Below are 23334 nucleotides of genomic sequence, written 5' to 3'. Positions count from 1 at the left end.
TAACTGGAAACATGATTTTGTTGTTGTCTTCACTTAAAAGCTAAGTATCATTTTAAAAAGCATGTATGAGGGACACCTGAGTGGCGCAGTCGGTTCTGTGTCGGGCTCTTAATCTCAGCTCAGGTCATGATCTCACAGTTTGTGAGCTCAAGCCCCTCATTGCCTCTGTGCTGATGGTGCAGAGCCTGCTTGGGATTCTGTCTCTCGTTCTCGCTGCCCTTCCCCTGCTTGTGCAACACACACTCTCTGTCTCAAAATAGATAAATAAACTTAAAAAAATTTTTTTAAGTGTATATGAATGCCAAGTTGACAAGGAGTAGACTCTGGTAGCTCTGTACTGTCAATTTAGCTATGTTGGAACTCGCTTGCCAGAATTCCCTTCCCTATGTGGTTCCAGATCAGCATTGGCCACAAGAGAAATTGGCACAAGGCTGGGGAGGTGGATGTGAAGCCATGTTTTATACTCTGACAGTGAGAGTTGGGCGCCAGGCATGGTGGTGGTTCATCCACATTGAATGTGCTGGCTCACTTGTCGGCAGGGTCCGCGCTCAGACCTGTATGAGCTCCTCCTTCAGCTTCTCTGAGTCTTGGTCCAGGTGCATGAGTAGCTCCGTAGTTAAGGGCTCTAGCTTCTACAGGACACCTGTATCAAGAGAAGAGATGTTTAGACAGAGTTGGGATCCAGTTTGTGTGTTCTGATTTGCCCTTGACTTCCCGAACTCTGTGTCTAGCTTTCCTTCTTGATCCTGGGGCTGGCTGATCTATACTGACTTTGGGTCCAACACCAGGCACAGAGGCAATGCCTGGCATAGAATACTTCACTAGTTTCCACAGTTTTATAGGGGGGAATCCTTGTTATAAATTCTTTATTCTACCTTACTCATAGTGACTCTTCCTCTCTGAGCACATCCTGACGATATATCCCATCAAAAAGATTCATAGGATGTTAGCTCTGGAAGCTGCCGTAGAGTTCATTTGGTCCACTCCTCATTTTATAAATGGGGAAACTGAGGCCCACAAATGTGACTTGCCCAAATGGCACATAAATAATCAGAGCTTAAATCAGTTTGCTAACCTGCTCTGTGACCTAAGTATTTGGCAGATTTCTCTTTGAATTAATGGAAGTGTGACTGGCCTGCGTGCACTAGGTCTTATTATCTACAGCAAGCACTTAATTGAGCCCCTTCTGTCAGGCACTTTGTGAGGTGTTTTGCACAGATTACCTCATTTAATCCACATGCCCTCTAGAATATATCCTAAATTTGAATCACTTTGCTCTCTATCTCCACCACCACAAACTGTCCAGCCCTCATCAGCTGTCACTTGGGCACCTGTCTCCTGACAGGCATCTCTCCACCATTGCTCACTGACAATCTCTCCTCTACACAACAAATGGGGAAATTTTCAAACCAGCTTCCACAGATCATGTCTTCTCTGAAATTGCTGGAAACTCATCAGTGGTCTCCTGTGCTGTTAGAACAAAATTTATGAGGGAGGCCTACAAAGTCTTATATGAGGTCTGGCCATCTTCCCTCACCTCTGGTCATACCCCCTGCCTTGCTCACCACACTCCAGCTACATTGACTTTCTCTCTTTTCCTAAAACATGCCCATATGGTTCTTGCTGTAAGGTCTCTAGTTTCTCCTCTGCATAGAATGCCATCATCGTTCTCCCCCATCTTCTCTGGGCCGCTCCTTCCTGACAAATGTCATTCTCTCTGAGACATCTGCTCCAACACTCACATCTCATCCTTCCCTCCCGTCACATACTCCTTAGCCCTGTTTTATTTCCTTCATGGCACTTATTGGTGCCTGTCATTGTCTAGGTTACTCGCTTATCTGTCAATTTTCTCTTTCTCCTAACTGGAAAGAGTTTCCACAAGTACAGGGTCTTAACTGTCTGATTCACTAATATACCCCTGGTGCCTAGCAGGTACTCAGTAAATATTTGTTCAGTGAACAAAACTGTATAGTACCTACTGTTATTCTCCCTGTTTTACAGGTGAGGAAACAGAGTCCCGAGAAGGCTGAATTCCAACTTGGGGAGGCAATGAAGCTGTGTAAAGTAGGATGCATAATGGTTAAAAGCTCAGGCTGTGGAATCAGGCGGACCTGTCTTGGAATTCAGCAAAATGTAGCATAGGATGTTAGAACTACAAAGAACCTTTGATAATCAGCTAGTTCCTTGCCTAATCATTATAGTAAAGTTAATCAGCCAATAACTATTTATTGAGTCCTTATAGTATGCATTGCTAAGGTAACTGAAGTAGCTCCCCCAAACAGGGAAGACATTAAAGATCACTCATTTATCCCATCCTGGGAATTTCCAAATGCCTGCATTTTTCTGATTTCCCTTTTAGTAGCCCTCAATTTTTTAGGTTCAAAATTTGACTGAATTTTAGGGCTTCCTGCCTTGTTTTTCTCTATTATCCCTTTTGACTACAGTAATCCATACCTGGGGTTTCATTTCTGTTCTAAAACAAGAAGAAGGGACACATTTTAAGAAAACAGTTTTGAGGGGCGCCTGGTTGGCTCAGTTGGTTAAATGTCCGACTTCAGCTCAGGTCGTGATCTTGCAGTTTGTGGGTTCAAGCCCTACATCGGGCTCTGTGCTGACAGCTCAGAGCCTGGAGCCTGCTACGGATTCTGTGTCTCCCTCTCTCTCTGCCCCTCCCTCGCTCGCTCTGTCTCTCTCAAAAATAAAAAATAAATGTTACAAAAAGAAAACAGTTTTCAGACCCATGAAAACAAACAGTAGCATCTGTTACATGGTTTCTGGAAGGAACCTTTCAGGTCATTTTCTGCAGGACCCCACTTAACAGACAGAGAAGCTGAGACCCAATTGGTGGAGATGACTTCCCCAAGACAGAGTGAGAACTAGATATCCTTTCCCCTGCCTCCAGGACTGTTCCCAGCACATGAGAGTGTCTTCCCTTCACCTCCTTGCTAGGCAAACCTGCATTGTTGTGGGTAAAAAGCAGCAGACCCATTAATCAGACCTGAGGGTTCAGCCTGCTTATACAGACGGCGAGGTGATAGATTGCTCAGTAAAACTGGGCCCTTCTGCTTTCTCAGTTATACTGCCACATATGACCACTTGCACTAAGGATGACGGGATCTGCCCTGCCTGCCCGCCCTTCAGAGTGGCCAGTCCCTCCTCTGCTCCAACCATCCTGTTTCTCCTTCCTTCTTGTCCAAACATTGCTTTCAGAGGAGTTGTATTGAATGACTTTCCCATTTCTGCTTCTGTGCTGTTAAAGCCTCCCTCGAGGCATGAGCCAAGACATCCTTGCTAATGAAACATTATAATTCCAACATCTGAATTCCAGCATCAGCATGAAGCCAGGGCAATGGGAGTTATGTGGCTTAGAGAATGTCAGAACTGGAAGACACTCTTAGAGACCAAAGAATCTACCTCATCACCTCATTGGCAGATACATGTGATTACAGAGAGAAAAGGAAATGTTAAGTGACTCTCCACTTTGGTACTGCTAGCTAGACACAGAATAAGACTAGAAGTCAGGTCTTCTGACTTCACAGATCAGTATTTACATGAATCATCTTTTGGCATGTAGAACACAAAAACACAGTGAGCCCCCAGGAAAGGGTGTTGAATGACTGACAATATCTTCTAGCAAGGAAATTAGGAAATTCTGTTTCCTTCTTAGAATTAAGCCCTAGCACAATAACTCTCTACAGGGAAAACAGAAGCAGTAACAAAATTTCTTTATCATCCTAGCGCTTATGTGAGAATGAGATCCATATATGAAGGTCCTTATCATTGGCCTTAGAAAATTTTCTTGGCTTTCTTTCACCTGTTTGTTGTGGCATTGAGTTAAAACTTGCCAGTGTTGTACTACTTAAACCCAAGAAGTCACCACTCCTCATTCTAGAGGTAAGTTTTCTGTGCCTCTTAGTAAGTGTGATGCATTGGTGAAACTCCAGGGGCATAATTCATTTTATATTCTAGGTAAATAGTGCCCCCTACAGTTGTACAATATATGGTTTTTTACACTGTGGTGGAGCAGCAAATATGGACAGTCCATAACTTACAATAGTTCAGCTCATGAGTTTTTGACTTTACAAGGTGCACAAACAATATACACTCAGTAGAGGGGCGCCTGGGTGGCTCAGTTGGTTGAACGTCCAACTTGGACTCAGGTCATGATCTCGTAGTTCATGGGTTGGAGCCCCGCGTCAGACTCTGTGCTGATAGCTCAGAGCCTGGAGCCCGCTTCAGATTCTGTGTCTCCTTCTCTCTCTGCCATTCCTCTGCTTATGTTCTGTCTCTCTCTCTCTCTCAAAAATAAAATAAACATTAAAAAAAATACACACTCACTAGAAACCGTACTTCGAACTTTGAGTTTTGATCTTTTTCAGGCTAACACTGTGGGGGATGATCCTGTCTCGTGATGCTGGGCAGTGGCAGCAAGGCACGGCTCTTGGCAGCCACATAATCACAAGGGTGAACAATCCATACACTTACAACCATTCTATTTTTCACACAGTACAGTATTCAGTCAATTACGTGAGATATTCAGCACTTTATTATAAAATCACAGTAGGCTTTGTGTTAGACGATTTTGCCCAATTGTAAGCTAATATAAGTATTCTGAGCACACTGAAGGTAGGCAAGGCTAAGTCATGATGTTCAATAGATTAAATACATTTTTACTTAACAATATTTTCAACTTTTGATGGGTGTATCGGCATGTAACTCCATCACGAATCAAGGAAGATCTGTAATAGTGAAAGTGCTTTACACACACTAAGTTAAGTGATACTCTAAAAGGTAAGGACTATTGTTATGTCTATTTATCAGTGATAAAGACAAAGAATTGGAGGGAATAAGGTATGTGCCCAAGACTACAGTACAGGACAGAGTTAGTTAGGAGTATTTAAAATAGACCTGCAAATAGCACAAGAACAAGCAAATTAGAGCCAGAAGGATTTGATTGGAACTTCATGCCAGACAGTTTGCTAGGTATGTGATGCTGACCAACTCAGTCTCTTGAGCCTTAGTGTTCATACCTTTAAAATAGGATAATAGAAATTATGGAAGACATTGTTGGTTATTGAGCCAGTATCTTCCCCCAACCCTATGTGCCCAATCCAGACTTTTCTTCCTTCCTAACAATAATGTATCAGGATATCAAGTGCCTCATAAAAAGATGAGCTCTTCCCTAATCTTAGGGCATGAGATAAATTTTCCCCTTGCAAGTGATTGCATTAGGAATGGGTATATGACATAATTCTAGCTAATGGGATGGATGTAGGAGTGTGAGGGGTAGGTAGGGAAGGCTCATCCCTTGGGACATTTTCCCTAACTTTCAGAAAGGAAATGGAGAAAAATCTGCCTTTTCTTTTTTTAAAAAATTTTTAAGTGTTTATTCATTTTTGAGATAGAGAGACAGAGTGTGAGTGGGGGAGGGACAGAACCTCCAAAGCAAGCTCCAGCCTCCAAACTGTCAGCACTGAGCTCAGTGCAAGGCTTGAACGCACTAGGTGTGAGATCATGACCTGAGCTGAAGTCAGACACTTAACCAACTGAGCCACCCGGGCACCCCCAATTCTGCCTTTTCTTACTCCAGCTTGTGGATGTTGTATGAGGACATGATAACTGGAAGTGTTCCTGCCATCCCTCATAACCAAAAGTGTAAGCCAAATACTGAAGATGAATGTATGATTAGTTTTTATATGTCAACTCGATTGGGCCATAGGGCACTTAGATGTTTTGCTAAACATTATTCTGAGTGTTTCTGTCAGGACTTTTGGATGTGTTTAACATTTAAATCAATAGATTGTGTAAAGCAGATTGCTCTCCCTAATGTGGGTGGGCCTCATCCAATCAGTTGAAGACCTAAATAGAATAAAAAGGCCAACCATCCCCTGGAATGGGGAGATTCCTCCTGCTTTACTGCCTTCAAGCTGGGACACTGTTTTGTTTCTGCCTTTGGGCTCTAACTGAACTATTGGTTCTTCGTGGGTTTTGAGCCTTCCAGCCTTCAGACTGACACTACATCATCAGCTCTCCTAGGTTACCAGCTTACTGGCTTACCCTGAAGATCTTGGGACTAGTCAGCCTCCATACCCAAGTTGTTATAATAAATCCCTTTAAATATACGTGTGTACATAGGTATGTGTATATATATGTATGTATGTATATGTATATATGCCTGTGTGTGTGTATATATATATATACCCTACTGGTTCTGTTTTTCTGAGGAACCCTGACCAATACAATGAGTGAGCAGAGAGATGGAAAGAACATGGGTTCTTGCAGATACGATTGAGCTACTGAATTAATCAACCCCTTGATCTTTATGTCTAAACATGGGGTTAAGTGAGATAATACATTTTTTCTTCTTGTTTAAGTCACTTTCAGTTGAACTTGCTAGTTCTTGCACTTAGAGGCATCATAACTGACCCAACAATCATACCAGTAGGATTTTTGTGAAAATTCAATGGTGGTCAGTAAATATTACTAGTCTTCTCAGCATCTAAGTTCTAGTGCAAGACTGTCTCCTTAATAATGATAATCCCTTAAGTGGTATAGTTTTCTGTTGGTCACAGAATGCTTCCATAGGCATTCTTCCTAATAGACTGTGAATTTTGCGAAGATTGAGGCATGTTTGATTTATCTCTAGTGCTAGGTCCTAGCATAGGTGTTGAACGTTTCTTAGGCTGTATCTTTTAATGAATTAGTTCTTCCTTAATGCTCACTTGGAAGTAATTACGTAAGAACCAGGCAAAGTAAACTTGACACAATTCTAGATGTGTGCCTAATAGTGTAGCTGTTGGTTTTAGACAGCTCGGTTTGGTTCTGTGATTGGCAAACCTTATGTTGACAGTGACGTGCTTATATAGTAACTACTATTATGTAAGTTACTTACTACTACTGTGCTAAGTTGAAGATATCATTAACTTAACAATCCATCATGTGGACATGGGCATTCCCTGACTGTTAGGATTGCTACTGAAGACAAAACTGGATTGCTTGGAATGTCTTGGGTAACCCAGGGCTCTAGGAAGAGCAATAGAAAATGCTAGATGTGATTCTAAAAAGTAAACACAAATTTTAAAGAATTTTAAAGATAGCCATCACCAAGCTGCCTCTGCCTGTTGGAGGATATGTTTATACACTACCAACCAGAAACAACAAAGGGAGAGAGGAGGAGGATCCCTATGAGAGATAATATTATATATATGTTGGGGTAATGGGATGTGGAATGGAAGGAGGTTATCAAGGGAAAGGAAGCCCAGGACTTCTGTATCTTTGGGCTTCTTCCAAGAGGAAGAGCTTTTCTAGGGAACATTCAACTCTTTCCCATGACTCTTCTGTAGACTTCATGGATAAAGGAATCCTTGACCAAGGAAGCCTTCTTTAGTCAGCAAGCCTATGAGGAAGACATTAATGATATTTCAATAGCTGTTCCCTAATTTAACCTCTAGAGATTATAGAATCTAGAAGGCCAGGTTTATGGCTCAGGAAATTAAATTTTTCCATCAAGTACCCCAGGTGATGAGGTTGGTAATTGTTCAGACCCTACCTTGAATATTATGGTATGGGGACATCTGAGCTAGGCAGCATATTTTGAGGAGACCCCTGGCAGGTAATTACTATGGCATAAAATATCTCTGCCAGGCTTTATTTGTGAGGACAGGCATGTAGGTGGGAGAAGGTGAGTCTAGAGAGCATGATGCTTGGGTCTTCTCTTCAGAAGGTCCTCATGGTCCCCTCTGCCCCAATAAGGACCTTAACCCTGAACAAAGGACTTGCACAATGTCAGGTCTGCTTCTAACCCCTTTTCTGTGAGAATTAGTAAAGTGATCGCCCCTAGGTGGACACTACCTGTGGGGTTCATGGCTTGGTGAGAGAAAGAAGGCTGGATTTTAGCCCTGCTTACACACAGTGGGGCACATCTGAACGCTGTATAATCTTCTTAACCACACAGGATGACCTTGCATTATGCAAGACACTTCTATTAGTTCTCACCAAGTGAAGATCATAATAATCTGAGGATTAATAAAAAAAAATAGCTTTTTGGGGCTCACAAGAGAGCCCTAAATGAACACCATCCTTTTCTCCATCAGGCTCAAAACAAGCTGTATAAATAAACAAGGCAAGAATATGACCTTTATTAGTGAGAGAGGCCAGGCTGATCAGATGCTACAACTCTAGTGCAGAAAAATAGCTTCCTTTTTTTTCACTGGCTAATGTATACCAGATGCTAAACTGACACTATTTCTACCCCCCCCCCGCCAAAAAAAAACCTTTAGGGTATAAATATTATGGTCCCCTTTCTGTGGATGAGGAAACAGAGTTAGTAAGTTGGAGGACAATCCAAACCCAGGCCTGACTCGACCCAAAACTTCTAGCTTCTTACTTGGCAATGCCACTTCTGGAGAACCAGCTGGAACTTCTACAACCTAAAACCCAACTTAGTCAACCAACCATCCTTAGGAGATTTCCAGAGCTACCCTCTGCAGAGCTTTTTTGTTTCCCTAAAGTTCTCCTTTGACACAAGCCAGAAAGCCCTGGCTCTTCCAGAAGATGCAGAAATGTGTTAAGGCCTCAAGCCCTCCAATTCCAGGTCATTCTTCATTGCCCCTGGGAGCACTAGGTCTAATGCCAGCACGGATGTACTATTTTGAAACTGGATGCATTTCTCAGAAAAGGCAGGCATAGTGCCATTTCAAGGATATATTTTGTATCATCACACAGGTCCTTGGTCCCACAGAGCAGTATCACTGGGATCTGCTGCCTACTTATAAGTCTTTGTTTAGCTACTTGAGCATGTTGGGAAAACCACATTCATAGACCTGGAGGGCTATGTTGCTCCCATGGCTTCCATCATTTACAGATATGTCTTCCCATGGGATAGTTGGAAGCAGAGCCTGAGATGAGTTGTGTTCAAGTGATTTATGGAATATTTTCAAGGAGAAACCACACAGGACAGGGAAAGGGGGCCGAACAAGAATTTGGCTTCAGCTCGATCCCGTGGGGAACTCTGAACAACAAATTGCATGACAGCGTTAGTGTCGCCTTAAGGTTAGGAGGCCTGGCTTTTTATACCTCCACGACAGCCAGTTATTGGCCACTAGCTGTGGAGGCCGCATGCATGTGTGTGCGTGCACGTAGCCTTCTGGTCAAGGTGACTCCCTCTTAGCCAGGGGCAATTCTCCAGAGAAGGGGGTAGCTATGCATTGTATTAGCCAACTTCCCAGCAGCTAAGGGAAACTGCTTGGTGCACTGGCTGGTAAAGGGATCTGGGCAGGGCACCAACACCAGTTCTGAATCACAAGACACAAAAATCATTTGAATCTGAGTATTGGTTCATTAATCTCAGAGTTCCCAGAGATTATGCCTCATTCTGTGTTTCTCTCTACACGTGTAATTGGTGAGTAAACCAAGGCAAAAACCACATAATAAAATAGTCTTACACTTCCAAGTAGCTGTGACCAAAGATGATGTTCAGGCAGCAGTCACCCTATTTCCACACTCAGCCAGCCTGTTGAAATATGTAACTGTTACTGCTGCAGCATAAATTCCATTTATGGAATGAACAATACTGCATATAGTTCAGTCTTACAGTCTTACAGTATGACCAATAGGTGGCACCAGAAACACCCACACTTATTCTAAATAATTTATGTATTATGTATGTATTTGCTAAAATTTCAGTTCCACTCTACTTAGGTTTTCCATGTTGAAAAGGCACTCACAGCACTAAATCCAAACCTAACTTGGTAACTTGCAGTTTCCCATTTGCTATTTGACCTCTTGCTTGTAAGGTTGAGTGTGAAAAAAAAATAGGGTGATAGGGCCAGTGAATTCAGAAAGAAAACATCTATTCATTAGCAAAAGGAAGGAAAAAAGACTGGAGCCCTGCATCCTTTTCCTTCAAGGTCTCTTGAGTGTATAAATGCTGAAGATTATTAGGAAATATTTGAATAACAGGATAAAAAAGTCAAGGATACTGCCTCCAAAACATGAACTTTATTCCCCGCTGAAAACAGACTTGGATGGCAACCAAGTTGTTCAAGGATTGCCCAGGCCAGTATCTGACCACAAGGTTGCACTCAGGGAAAGGCCTCTAGCCTCTAGCATTGACCGTTTGCAAGTTAGTTTCTTTCGAAGTTTGGACTTTATTGTTGGTGGGAGGAAGTGAACAGGGGGAGGGGGTGCTGCATCTTCCTTTTTTTTTGTTGTTTTTTCAACAACCCAGCATTGGGCTCTTTTCCTATGTAAGGTGATTCCAAGGAGCAAAAGGATAGGGGGGAATATTCTGAACTGAGCAGTAAAGCCACAATACACTGAACCGAGCATTAGGCTGCTCTCATTATTTGATCTCCATCCGTGTTAAAAAATGAGGATACTGAGTCTCCCAAAGGTCATGAAGGTCTAGTCAGGACCTCAATCCAGTTCCTCTGACCACAAGGCCAAACTAAATCTAGGTGTGCAGTGAGCTCACCCTGCAAATTTGGACAAACCATTCACCTTACTGGGGCTTCTATTTTACGTATAACAGAGGACGCTGGTCTGCATGGCCCCAGCACACCTTCCCGCTAGAAACTCTCTTCTGAACAGTACGTGTAGAGTGCAGTGTCTTGTGTACTGATTGGGACTGGAGGTGTGGCTTGGCACCACGGCCAGTAGGAAGGGAGGGTAAAGCTCACTTTGATAGTGTTCCAAAGTGGAAGGTGACACGGCTATTATACAATGTGTTAAACAGTCTCGTCCTTGTATTTTGGGGGCAAAAGTAAATACCAGGTCCTGATTAGCCTTTCCTATACCTGTCGTCAGCTTGTGATACTGTAAACATTGTGCCTCTGGGAGCTTTCCTTTCCAAATGAAATGATCCCAGGGTTTGGAATGCCTCTTCTGCCATGCATGCCACAAATTATTTTCACTGCCCTTCTCTGAACCTTTACTATTTTTGCTCTGCCTTTTGACAGCAAGACTGATTAAAGGGAGGTTTTTTTTTTTAAATTTTACTTAAAGCATTCTTCAAAAGGACTCTTCAAGGATACGTATGGATTCCTTGCTTATATACATCTCCATTATGGGAATAGGAAAAGTCAGGAATGGAGAAGAAAAGAAACTAACCTGAATTGACTGCCTATAATGTGTCAGGCTCTCTACTGTGTCCATTTGAAAACTTATCTCTCTGCATCCTCGCAGATGGGAGGCTGTGTGGTATAATGGTTATGTGCCCACGCGTTTGAGCCAGACAGACCTAGCTTCTCGTCAGGGCCCTGGCACTGCTTTGCCATGCACTTCTGGGCAGTCTGTGTAACCTTTCAAAGCTTTGGCTTCCTCAGTGAGACAACACACCTAGGCTAGGATTAGTCCAAAGTCAGTGCTCCATCAATGTTAGCCAACACCACTACCACCACTGCAAAAGGCAGATCTTGTCTATTTCACACTAGATCAAAAACAAAACCAAATAAAAATAAAATCTAAGGTTCTAAGAAGTTAAATAAAAGTGTTTTTAAACCCATATTGATCTGACCTTATTATGGATATCTGTTGCTTCTTTTTCCCAACACCCCTCCTTACCCACAGAACCATCCTGCCCCCATCCCACGTTGTTTCTCTAGAACAAACCCAAATAGTGGCCAAAGAGTGACCTCTGGAGCCAAATGGCTTGGTTCAAATCTCACCTTTACCACTTATTAGCTGTGTCACTTTGGACAGATTCCTTAACCTTTCTGTGCCTTAATAATTTTGTCTATCATATGGGGATGATAAAATTTATTATAAAGATTAAAGAAGCTAGTACAGGGGTGCATGGGTGGCTCAGTCGGTTGAACGTCCAACTCTTGACTCCACCTCAGGTCATGATCTCACGGTTCGTGGGTTCGAGCCCAGCCTTGGGCTATGTGTTGATAGCACAGAGCCTGCTTGGGATTTTCTCTCTCCCTCTCTCTGCCCCTCCCCTGCTCATGCTCTCTTTCTCTCTCAAAATAAATAAATACAACTTAAAAGAAGCTAGTACAAATGAAATGCTTCTAGCAGTGCATCACACTGTAAGTACTCAGTAAGTATACAATATTACTATTATTCTTACCTTGTCTGCCTTCTAGGCGTGGGCACATGATTCAGATCCAGCCAATCAGACTGTCGTCTCTTCTTGTTTACCAAGACGGGTCTAGGGCAAGGTCAGCGCAATTTTTCTGTAAGGAGCAGAAAGTCAATATTTTCGCTTTTGTGGGCCAATATGGTCTCTGTCACCACTACTCTGCTTCTACTATTGTAAAGGAAAATAGACATAAACAATACATAAATGAATGGGTGCAGTGTGTCCAATAAAACTGAAATTTATGGACACTAAAATTTGAATTTCATATAATTTCCAGGCATTACCAAATATTATCCTTCCTTTGTGCTTTTTTTCCCCCCAACCGTTTAAAAAGGACAAAACCAGGGGTGCCTGGGTGGCTCAGTCAGTTGGGTGTCTGACTTTTGGTTTTGGCTCAGGTCATGATCTCACAGTCGTGTGATAGAGCCCTGCATCGGGCTCTGTGCTGACTGTGCGGAGCCTGCTTGGGACTCTCTCTCTCTCCCTCTCTCTCAAACATAATAAATAAACTTAAAAAAAAATGACAAAATCATTTTTAGCTTGCATCCTGTCCAAAAGCAAGAGGTAGGTTTGATTTGGCCTGTGGGTCACAGTTTGTTTACTCCTGGTCTAAGAAAGGGGCATGTTGACCCACAAAAGGCCAAAGTCCTGCCATGAGATTTAATATGCCAGCACCGGAAGAGAACGTGTGCCTCTTCCTTTTGGGTGGTGATTTCCATGGCCGTCTTCCTTCCCACACGGAGAGATGCTGTTTGTGACAGGAGAGAATAAGGCCAACAGTAAAAAGAATTAGAGCCATGCAGAAGCAGCTAAGAGATAGATAGAGAAAAAGAACCCCGAGAACATCCTTTGAGCCTCCAGATCTAGCCACGCCTACTAATTCCATGAGCCAGTAAATTCCTTTTATTTTTCTTCTAATCTACTTTGGGTCAGGTTTTGTTCACGTACACTGAGGGAGTTCTGATAGAGACACATGGGCTTGTTGTCCTCACACTGTGCAATAGTGCCTTACAAAATAATTAAGAAAAAGGCAATAATAATATTAGTGTGTATTCTGTACCCATCATGTGCCAGACAGCTTGGTAAGTGCTTTCACCAGTGATCCCTCCGTTACTTCTTACTACACCCCTCTAAGGTTGGCGTTATTATCCTCATCTTACCGAGGACACAGACACATTTGATGGCAGTAGATTGCTTGTTCAGATCCAATGATTGAAGTGGAATGGAACGGTTTGAAGGGATTTTTAAGGGATTTGAAGGATTTTAAGAAATGGATGGTTCAGGTCTCTTTTCTCACCCACTTCACTCCCCAGGAAAGAATGATGGAAGAGTGAACTTTGTCAGGGCACGCTTAATCCCTTTTCTGGGAAAGAGAGCATGTACTGATCAGGAATCCCCACTGTTCCCTCTGGCCATTCTGGGCAGTGGGGAGTGGCGGTCCTGGAGTTCTTGCCCAGCTGCCCGGCCGAGAGGATGAGCAGCTGAGACACACTGATGAACAGCCTGGGTTAATCCAGGCTGCAGCTTACAACTCCCTTGCAGGACCGATCCAGGATTTCCTTCAGAAGTATCACTTCACAGCAGCTGGCTGGCTTGACTTTGCCAACTGCTTGACCCCTGGCTACACAGGAAGCTTCAGCAGGTAGGACTTGGCCTGCCTGAGGAGCAGACACACCCTGAGCTCCTTAGGACAGAACAGAAAGGCTTGCACAAACAGGGTTTGCATGATACAGGATGAGAAAGGAGCCAGGGAAAATAATCCTTCACATCCATTAACCCTCACCTTGGTACATTAGCCTTTTGAGTTTTGGATTGAGGACAAAGAACTGCCATATTAATAGTGACTACTTATTGGACAACTACTGTATCTCTTTCCATTTCTTATTAAAATAGCTTCCATTGTTTTCTAAGCAATCACTGTGTGCCAGGCACTTTATGTTATTCTTAATCATCTTAACACCCCTACAAGTAGACATGAAATAGTATCTACTATTTTATGGACAAGGTAACTGAGACGACTAGAAGTTAAAAAAATGGTGAGCACTAGGAAGTCAGGGGAACTTGCACCTTGTCTGTCTCTATTTCACCTCCCTGCCAAAGGGGATGAGGGATTAAATGAGAAGAAAGGGGTAATGCGTTTCCAGCCTTCAGTAGTTGGTCAGGATGCGTCAAGTCACCCGAAATAGAAATGGGACTTGAGGCCTGAATCCTTCCTCAGGTTCTGGCACTTTCTGAAGGCCGGGATTATTGTTATTTTTGTGTTTACCTGATGTACCCTCAGCATAATTCATACTTGGCCCTGGGCAGGGGCACAAAGAATGTTTGTTGAATGAATGAGTACATGAGTCCAAGTGTCTGCTTTCTGTAAAACATTAAATGGCTGAGGGGATGCTGGCTTGGTGAGGTCCTCTCTTTGTTTAAGTTGCTTTCGAGAACTCTAAGAAGTTGTGTGAACTCTTAGGGGCATCTACATAACCATTTAGTGCAGTGGAGTAGAATTTACCCAATTTCACAGGTCATTTTATAGGCAGTGATTTACCTAATGACCCTGAGGGGGCCTACGAGTGTCAATGCATCTTTTGAAAACACCTCCTCCTGGATTGCTGAGGAATAGCTTGAAGCAGGAAAAGGGAAAGGGTCTAATTCCACAAACTTTCTGCATGCCTTTTTTTTTTTTTTTTTTTTTTTTGCTGAACTTTGACCAGGCAGTGATCAAGTGCTGGATGCTGAAAAAGTTAAGCAGAGACCTCTAGAAGGCAAGTATTTCAAATGGGGAAAGAGGGCAAAGGAGGGAAAATTGGGCAAAAAGGTAAAAAATTGGAACTTTGGCTTTTTTCCGCCTGGCAGGCAGGCCCTGAACCAAATTCCCCTTTGCCTGCTCTTTGGGGCAAGGCTGAGTTAGCAAGCTATAAATTCCACTCGTCTAAGTGTGAGGAATGTGGAGATGAATGTGGGGAAGTCTTCGTTCCAGAGGAAAGGGCATGATAGTAGGCCAGCTGGAGATGGAAGACAGAACATATCCCAAGTGTGAGCCAACGGAGATTTGAAATTAGAATCTGGGCTCAACCTGCATCTAGGTTTTAAGAACTTTGTAAATGGATACGGCTGTCAAGTAGTTGGAGGAAATTTTCTAGAGACCTGAAGTGACACAGCATTGATTGACCAAGAAAAATTATCAGCACAGTTATCTGACCATTTGAGTCAATGTATCTTCTTGGCAAAGAAAAGCATTTGTACAGGGAACTATCAGCTGGAGGAGAAGGGCAACAAGAGGAGAGCCCTGCGAAGGTGAGCAGGAGGAGGTCAGCTGGTGCCCAGAGAAACCCATCTGGCTTTGCCATCAAAGGCAGCTTGATGGAAACGGGTTGTCCAAACAACGTGCCAAGTTTCCGGTGGGTTATGGATGATGCCCTCCCATAGAACTCATGGCCCATGGATCCAGGCCTGGAGCTTACTTTGGACCTTGCTCTGGAGGATCATTTTTATTGGGAAGTGTGGTTTGGAATGTAAAACTGTTGAAGACTCTATCTTTGAAGATCAGTGTTTGCTGGCATAAACTAAGGCGCTCTGGGTTCTTGGATATTTAAACAACTGCCTATTTCCTTACCACGATTAGACTAGGTATAAACAATGACTATGTGGGAGCTAGAAATTCAAGGATGATGACCCTCTTAAGGTTTGCTTTGAGTGGAAGGATTTAAGACTGTACTCTTTTCACATGAACTCACCCAGTCATAGGGTGGGCAAATAGCAGAAAAGGTATTGCATTAGTGGCTGGAAAGTGAGGACTGTGGACCAACTCTACTGTTTAATGTGTGAAGTTGGGCAAGCCATTTCACCTCTTATGTCTCATTTTCCTTACTTTTAGCATGGAGATAATACTGTCTTCTTTTCTTCCCACAGAAGTTCTTGTCAAAGTGAAATAAAGTAATAAGTGACCAATGCTTTTTTAAATATAAAAATCAATTCAATTGCATTATATGAAAAAGGCCTGAGAATCTGCCTTTAAATCCCAGTTCTGTGATTTACCACCTGTATAATCTTGGACATGCTTCTTAGCTGTCAGTGCCTGCATGTCCTGATCTCTATCTCTCTCAAAAAGTTGTTGTGGAGGGGCACTTGTGTGGCTCAGTTGGTTAAGCTCTTGATTTCGTCTCCGTCCTGATCTCACAGTTCGTGAGATCAGGCCCCATCTCAGGCTCTACGCTGACAGTGCAGAGCCTGCTTAGGATTCTCCCTCTCCCTCTCTGCCTCTCCCCTGCTCATGTGCACGCAAGTGCTCTGTCTCTCACTCTCTCAAAATAAATAAGTAAAAAAACACAAAAGTTGTTGTGGAGATAGAATAGTGTATATAAAGCACCTGGCATATAGATGTGGCTTAAAAAATAATATTGGCTGTGATTCTGACTCATATCAAGCAAGATATACATGTTAAGTTCTTAGACTAGTACTTAACCTGGTATACAGTAAGTTCTGATTATATTATCACTGTCCTTAATGTTTCTACCAGATCTGAAAAAAAAATTTGTAAACAGAATTTCTCTTGCCTCTCGAGAGAACAGCTGAGTAAAACACAAGTAAATCCCCTCTATGCAGAGCAACCTGGCCTTTATTGGACCTAGAGCTTTTCCCACCATCTCCAGAAATCCTGTTCCACATGAGTTTTTATTTTATTCAAATGGGAACAATGAATGGACTAAGCCACTAGCGGTATTTAATGCATAGGAAAAACCCAAACCGGGGATAGGCCTTGGACATGATTTCTCAGCAATAACCTAGTGGCAACCACAGCCGCACAAGAACAATGTTCTGCCAGAAACCTCAAAGCCAGGGTGGTGTCCTTCCACCAACTTACCACAAGAGATTGTACCAGAGCAGTGGGGTAGAAGGAGCCCATATTTTAAAAATTACAGGACAAAGAAACCCAAGTCCAAAATACTCATAGGCAGAATGTATAATAATCTCATAACATCCATAACTGCTAAGGGAGAGCTAACTACACCAGCACGCTTTATGTGGTAAAACAAAAAGAAAACGGTAGGGAAACAAAATTGGTTAAGCTTGCTAGAAAGCTAATAAAACACAGAGATATTTCTTTTTCTAGCCCAAGGGTCTAATGGTTACATCTAATTTTTTTTCCTGCCCATTACATCTTTTTGGAGGCAGTTCTATTTTTATGTTTAATGAGTTTCTGAAAACGTACATGAAAAGTTTAATATATGAAAATCAAGCAATAGCCTCACATGCTTTGTGAGGAATTTTACCCTCAAGAGCTAAAAACAAACAAAAAAAGTGATAAAAGTCCCCAGTATATGTTATAAATGTTTTAATCTTGGATTAAAAATAGAAGCCTGAATGTTATATGATATATGTGATTATTAAAAATGTTCAAACAGAAACATTAAATACAGACAATAAAATTTCTTATCTAATATAATTTTGTACTTCAAATTCTGCTCTTAGCCTATTTGAAATGACATTTTGTAGACATAAGATACTGATTTCATGTTAGGAAGGAGGACTTTTTTTTGAAGTTTATTTATTTATTTTGAGGGGGGCAGAGGGGCAGAGAAAAAGGGAGAGAGAGAATCCCAAGCAGTCTCCACACCAGCGTGGAGCCCTTTGCGGGGCTTGATCTCACAGCTGCAAGATCATGACCTAAGCCGAAATCAAGAGTCTGACACTTAACCAACTGAACACCCAGGCGCCCCAGGAAGGACTTTCCGATGGTAAATTTTCACAGGCTTGGGCAGGGTATTTTGCATTGGAATGAACAGTCTAATAAGTGGATTATGAGGCTATCAGTTTTCTGCCAAATTTCTATCTTGGATTAAGATGGTGAAATGATCATACAAGTAAATCTTGTTTCTTCTACCTTCCAAAGCTCTTAACATAGCATAAATGATGATAAAAAGGAATTAGGGTGGGCAAATGTAGCAAAAAGAAAAAAATTTTTTAAATCCAGGACACTCAGTAATTTGGATTTCAAGTAAACAAAGAATAATTTTTTAGTAAATTATTGGAATATTTTGGGCTTACTGTATTTTATCTGGCAGCCACAAAAAGAATAAATCCATAACCCTGTACCATTAATGGAGGATAACTATGAAGAATTTTTGGATTGTATCAGATTGGATTTGTCCTATATTTCTACTTCTAGGTTTTTACCCAATAGAAATGAAAACATATCTCCATAGAAACACCTGCACAACAATATTCACATCAGCTTTATTTGTAATATTCAAAATCTCAAAACAACCAAATGCTCATCAGCAAGCAGTCTTATAGATAAACAATTTGCATTTCTAACAAGTTCCCAGGTTTTGCTGATGCTGCTGGTTCAGGCACTAGAACTGGAGAACTACCATTCCAGAGAAATCTATAAAAAATAGATTGGATCAGAGAGAAAGATAAAAAATTAAAAGAAACTCCCAGCTCAGAGTCAGGGTGACTATAAGTCAAGAGTGGTAGGGAGTCCTGTGATAGTTAATTATCAGGATAACTAATCACAAGATAATTAATTTCAGACCAGCATTCAGAGTAGCAAAGCCAGTCATGTCTCTGACCCCACCATCACCACCACCACTGAGTAGCCAGTAGCAGCAGCAGCCTTAGTCCCTCAAATAAAACCCCAAGAAATACCTCTTCAAATAATGTGAACTTTCTACCTGGAGAGGGATAATGATGAGTGGGGGCTAGAGGGCTAAGAGAGATAAATCAAAACTTCCAAAATGGATTTAGAAGGAGTGAAATATGTAAGGCATCTTTGCTGAGGTGAAAAATTCATTGAAGTCCAATGATGCCTGTCAATGAGGGCAGGAGGTAAGAGTGGAGAGGGGTAGGTGTCTTCAGCCTGCCTGTCTTTCCCATGTCCAAGTCGCTAGAGTGGAGTCTCTCGGTCAAGGCCCTACCCACTTGAATCAAGATCACAGCCACCTTTCTTTTTAGGGGAGAGCCCTGTTGGGGGAAATAAGCCCCAGCAGCTGCAGAGGGAGCCCACGCCAGCACCCCAAATCATAAAAATATGAACAGACAGTGAGGGATTGCCAGGCATTTGGGGATCTCCAGAGATTAAGACTAAGAAGGAGTAAGAAGAACAAATGATCAGAGGAAGCAGAGATAACTCAGGGAGCAGAGGAGAACTTGAAGGAAATACGAATTCGTGTAAGTTGGAGATATTTGAGAGGCTATCCCATGCATGTTTTAACAAAAATACAATTACAATCTAAGACTGCCAAAGAAATGTAACAGAAACTCAACGTAGCTGAGCACTGTGTCTCTTACTGTTTTTCTCTTGTTTTCTTTGTAAATAATAATGGCTAAATGCAATAAAATATGCACAAAAACTGTGAAATAGGAAAAGATGTGACCCTGCCAAAGCAGAGCTGTGGGTTGGCAGGTGGTGCAGCCATGGGATACCTCAAATTGCTCATTAAACTGCAAGTGGAGGAAATTCCACACTCTGTGTGGGAAAGGCATTTTAGGGGTGGCATGTATAATGTGCGAAAATCCAGTTGTATAAAACTTGAATATGTGAAAGTTAAGGACCATCTGTGTCCACATTCCACTTGGCTTTCCCCAGAGCTTAGTAATATAAATCTTTCAGCTTAAATTCAAGGTCACCATAACGATAACTAATATCTATATATCACTTTACCACCTAATTTACAAAACACTTTTACTGATTATTCTACTTAATCCTTAGCCTAGGAGGCAGCATATATCCCTATTCTATCCTTGAGGGAACAGTGACAGCCAGCAATTTGTATCTTCCTTCCAGGAAATACAGAGACTGGTCAGAAATGCAATTTTGCAAATTGTTTCCCAAAGGGTGTTCTGCAAATTGTTGATCCTATAGGACAATGATTCTCAGACTCTAGTGAGCTTCAGAATTGCCTGGATAGCTAGTAAAAAACATACAGATTGCCCCTTCCTTCCTGACCCTACCCCAACCCCCACTCCCTGCCACCAGTTTCTGATTCTGCAGGTCAGGGGTGGAGCCTGAGAATTTGCATTTCCCAAGTGATACTGCTGCTAATCCAGGGCACACACTTCGAGAACCACTACCATAAGATATTTTCTGAAGAAGGCATCCCATGGTCAAATTCAGAGGTATTCACTGTGTAATAGAATACAAAATAGCTTTGACTCTGAAAGGAAAGAGTAGGAAAAAGGGTAACTGTACTAAAATAATAGGATTGTGAATAATTTTTATCTAAAAGTTCTTTTCAAATGTCATGAGTGTCCCGCCTTCTAAACTAAAATGGAGGGGAAGGATATAGTGTCCTGAAAAATAAGATGAAACATCATCTACAAATCTTGATGAAATATTCTTAATGGTTTGGGAGAAAGTTTATGATGAATGATGTGATCTTAACCATAGACCTTAAAATAGATCTCTCTCTCTCTCTCTCTCTCTCTCTCTCTCTGTGTGTGTGTGAGAAAGAGAGAGAGAGAGGCAGAAAGAGGGAGAGAGAGAGAAAAACAGTGATTATCTTTGGATTTTGAGCACATACATAATCTTAGTGTCTTCTTTGTATTTGCTACAGTATGTATATTTTATTTACACAGTCAAGAAAATAAATCTGTAAATTTTTTTTAAAGGTGCTTAGAGTTGGTAGGAATCTCAATTTAAAAAGATCCCCATGGTTGTTTTTTTTTAAGACCACCTTTAAAATTCTACCTCTTTTGTTTAAGCATTCTTTCTGATAAAACTACGCATTTTGTATAACATAGTTCATACAAAAGACAATTTGGGGCTATTTACTAGTGGAAAAACATCAACTGGGATCAAATTACCACAGAACATCACATAGAGGCTGTAGGGAAGACAAGTCTAAACTAGACTGATCTTTTCTTTTTTCTTGTTTCCCATAATTAATTTCTCCTTACCAATTGCTCATATGTGTTTTACCCAACTATGTTTGAAAAGTGCCCCAAAGTTATAGGCCAATTTCTGATATTCATGTGTAACAGAGAATGTCTATTAATTTCAGTGAAAGAGTGGTAAACCCATATCTATTGTGAGATCCTGACTGGAAAAAACACATATTCAGAGAGTGTACTCCTGTGGGACCAACTTCACTACTGGGAAAATAGTCCTCTGGGAGAAAGAACAAACCATGAGTTCAAGATTAGCTGAATTTAAAAACATTTCCCAGGTAGACTTGATAATTTTTGTTTGTTTGTTTGGTTTTTTGCTATGTGTAGCTTACATCAGACTGGAGCTGGTTAAGATGACTACTAATGGTTCTTATTTCTGTAGTATGTTCATGAAAACACCCCTTCATAATTTCAGTGAATGCATATGTTGCATATTGTTAAGTGCCCAATTTTGTCAGAGCTACAGAAAGTTCCCTTCTATGAAAGAGCTTCCCTCTAAGGTGGCAGAAGAGATGAAGACAGATGAAGGACAGTATAAATGAGTGGCTCAGTGAAGTTAGCCCACTAAACAAGGGCAGGAGCTATATCCCAGTCATCTCCAAACCCCCCTGAACACTACTCTACCACATATCTATCAGGGTGTTTGGCAGTTTAGTAATTCCTAACAGATTTTAAAATCTCCTCAATTAAGATGAATTTTTGTTTAAACAAGTCTTCAGTAAGGAGGCATTTCTTTTTTTCCTTATTTCTCCTCCTGCTTCCAGCCCTCAGTACATTTACTGTTCCACCATGAGCTAGTGAGGGAAACAGACAAGAGGGAGCATTTCCTCTTAGGGAAGTATGGTAGCTCGGATGCTGTTGGCCACAAGAGAAAAGCCCACTCAAGTAGACATAAAAAAAAAAAATTGCATATATCTCACAAGATAAGAAGCACAGATAAGGATGAGTTCTAGGTGTATCAGTAATAGGTTCCTTCAAAGGACCAGGTTTCTTCATCTGGCACCTATCCATCTCCATCCTCAAGTGGGTAGCCAAATGGCTGCTGCGGTTCAGGAGGCACTCCCAGATACAGACATAGTGCAGGGCGGGGGGGGGGGGGGCAAACTGTGACCCATGGGCCAAATCCAGACTATCACCTGATTTTGTAAGTTAGGTTTTCTTTTTAATTTTCTTATGTTTATGTTTGAGAGTGAGAGAGACAGAGTGCAAGTTGGGGAGGGGCAGAGAGATGGGGAGACACAGAAAACTGAAGCAGGTTCCAAGCTCTGAGCTGTAAGCACAAAGCTCTATGCAGGGCTCTGACTCACCAACTAGGAGATCATGACCTGAGCTGAAGTCTGACACTCAACCGACGAGGCCACCTAGGTGCCCCCTTTAAAAAAATTTTTTTTTAATGTTTATTTATTTTTGAGACAGAGACAGATTTTGAGCAGGGAAGGGAGAGAGAGAGTGAGACACAGAATCTGAAGCAGGCTCCAGGCTCTGAGCTGTCAGCACAGAGCCCTAGGTGGCGCTTGAACTCACAAACTGTGAGATCATGACCTGAACCGAAATCGGATGCTTAACTCACTGAGCCACCCAGGCGCCCCATGAGTTAGGTTTTATGGGGACACATCTATACGAGTTCCTTTACATAACATCTGTGGCTGCTTCCGCTCTATAACAGAAGAATTGAGTAGTTGCAACAGAGAATTTGAAAAGTTCTTAGAAAGCCAGGCCAGGCCAGGCAACAGCCAGACTACTACTGCTCATCATTCACATATCCAGTCCTGTGTCTAATGAGCCATCCATCTATCCACCCACCCACTGACCCATGCTTCCACAAACACTCACGGGATGCCACCTCTCTGCGTGGATACTTACAGCTGAGGGGCATGTGCACGTGCACAACACACACACATAGCACTATTTTAAGAGAAAGAGAAAGATCTCAGACACTTGCTTCTCAGAAACTTGCTTCTGAACCGCTTGACCCTTAACATTTCTTTCTTTTTATTTATTTTTATTTTAGAGAGAGAGAAAAAGCATGAGCTGGACAGAGGGGTAGAGGGAGATAAAGAGAATCTTAAGCAGGCTCCGTGCCCAGTGTGGAGTCCCATACAGGGCTCAATCCCACAACCCTGGGATCATGACCTGAGTTGAAATCAAGAGTTGGACACTCAATCCGTTGAGCCACCCAGGCTCCCCGACCCTTAACATCTCTAAACCCCTGTTTCTTTTTGCTGCCAATCCTTGGACTAATTCTCTGACCTGTCCTCCTCCTTCTGGCTGAAAGTGTCTTCTTCATGGGGCTCCCTTGTTTACCGAGTCTGATTCTTTAACAGGCTGAGACTGTGAGGGTGTAAGGCATGGGGAAGAGAGGAAGG

The 23334-nt window shown here is 42.1% G+C and overlaps 2 long non-coding RNA genes across 3 annotated transcripts in view; one reads left to right on the top strand and one right to left on the bottom strand.

Annotated features, from left to right (window-relative positions):
• LOC107179341 overlaps positions 1–23334 on the top strand; it is a 46962-nt gene that overhangs the window by 6050 nt on the left and 17578 nt on the right. The window lies entirely within an intron of this gene.
• LOC122231109 lies at positions 328–23312 on the bottom strand. Of its 2 annotated transcripts, XR_006208259.1 has the most exons (4): positions 23219–23312; positions 12074–12179; positions 9444–9511; positions 328–643 (listed from the first exon to the last, which is right to left on the bottom strand). It is a non-coding gene; the product is annotated as an uncharacterized LOC122231109 (long non-coding RNA). The 2 variants fall into 2 exon arrangements; XR_006208258.1 differs by lacking the exon at positions 9444–9511.

The sequence above is a fragment of the Panthera tigris genome, chromosome D1 (genome assembly GCF_018350195.1).
Source record: "Panthera tigris isolate Pti1 chromosome D1, P.tigris_Pti1_mat1.1, whole genome shotgun sequence".
NCBI classification, from domain to species: Eukaryota; Metazoa; Chordata; class Mammalia; order Carnivora; family Felidae; genus Panthera; species Panthera tigris.
This window is presented reverse-complemented; position numbering and strand designations above follow the sequence as displayed.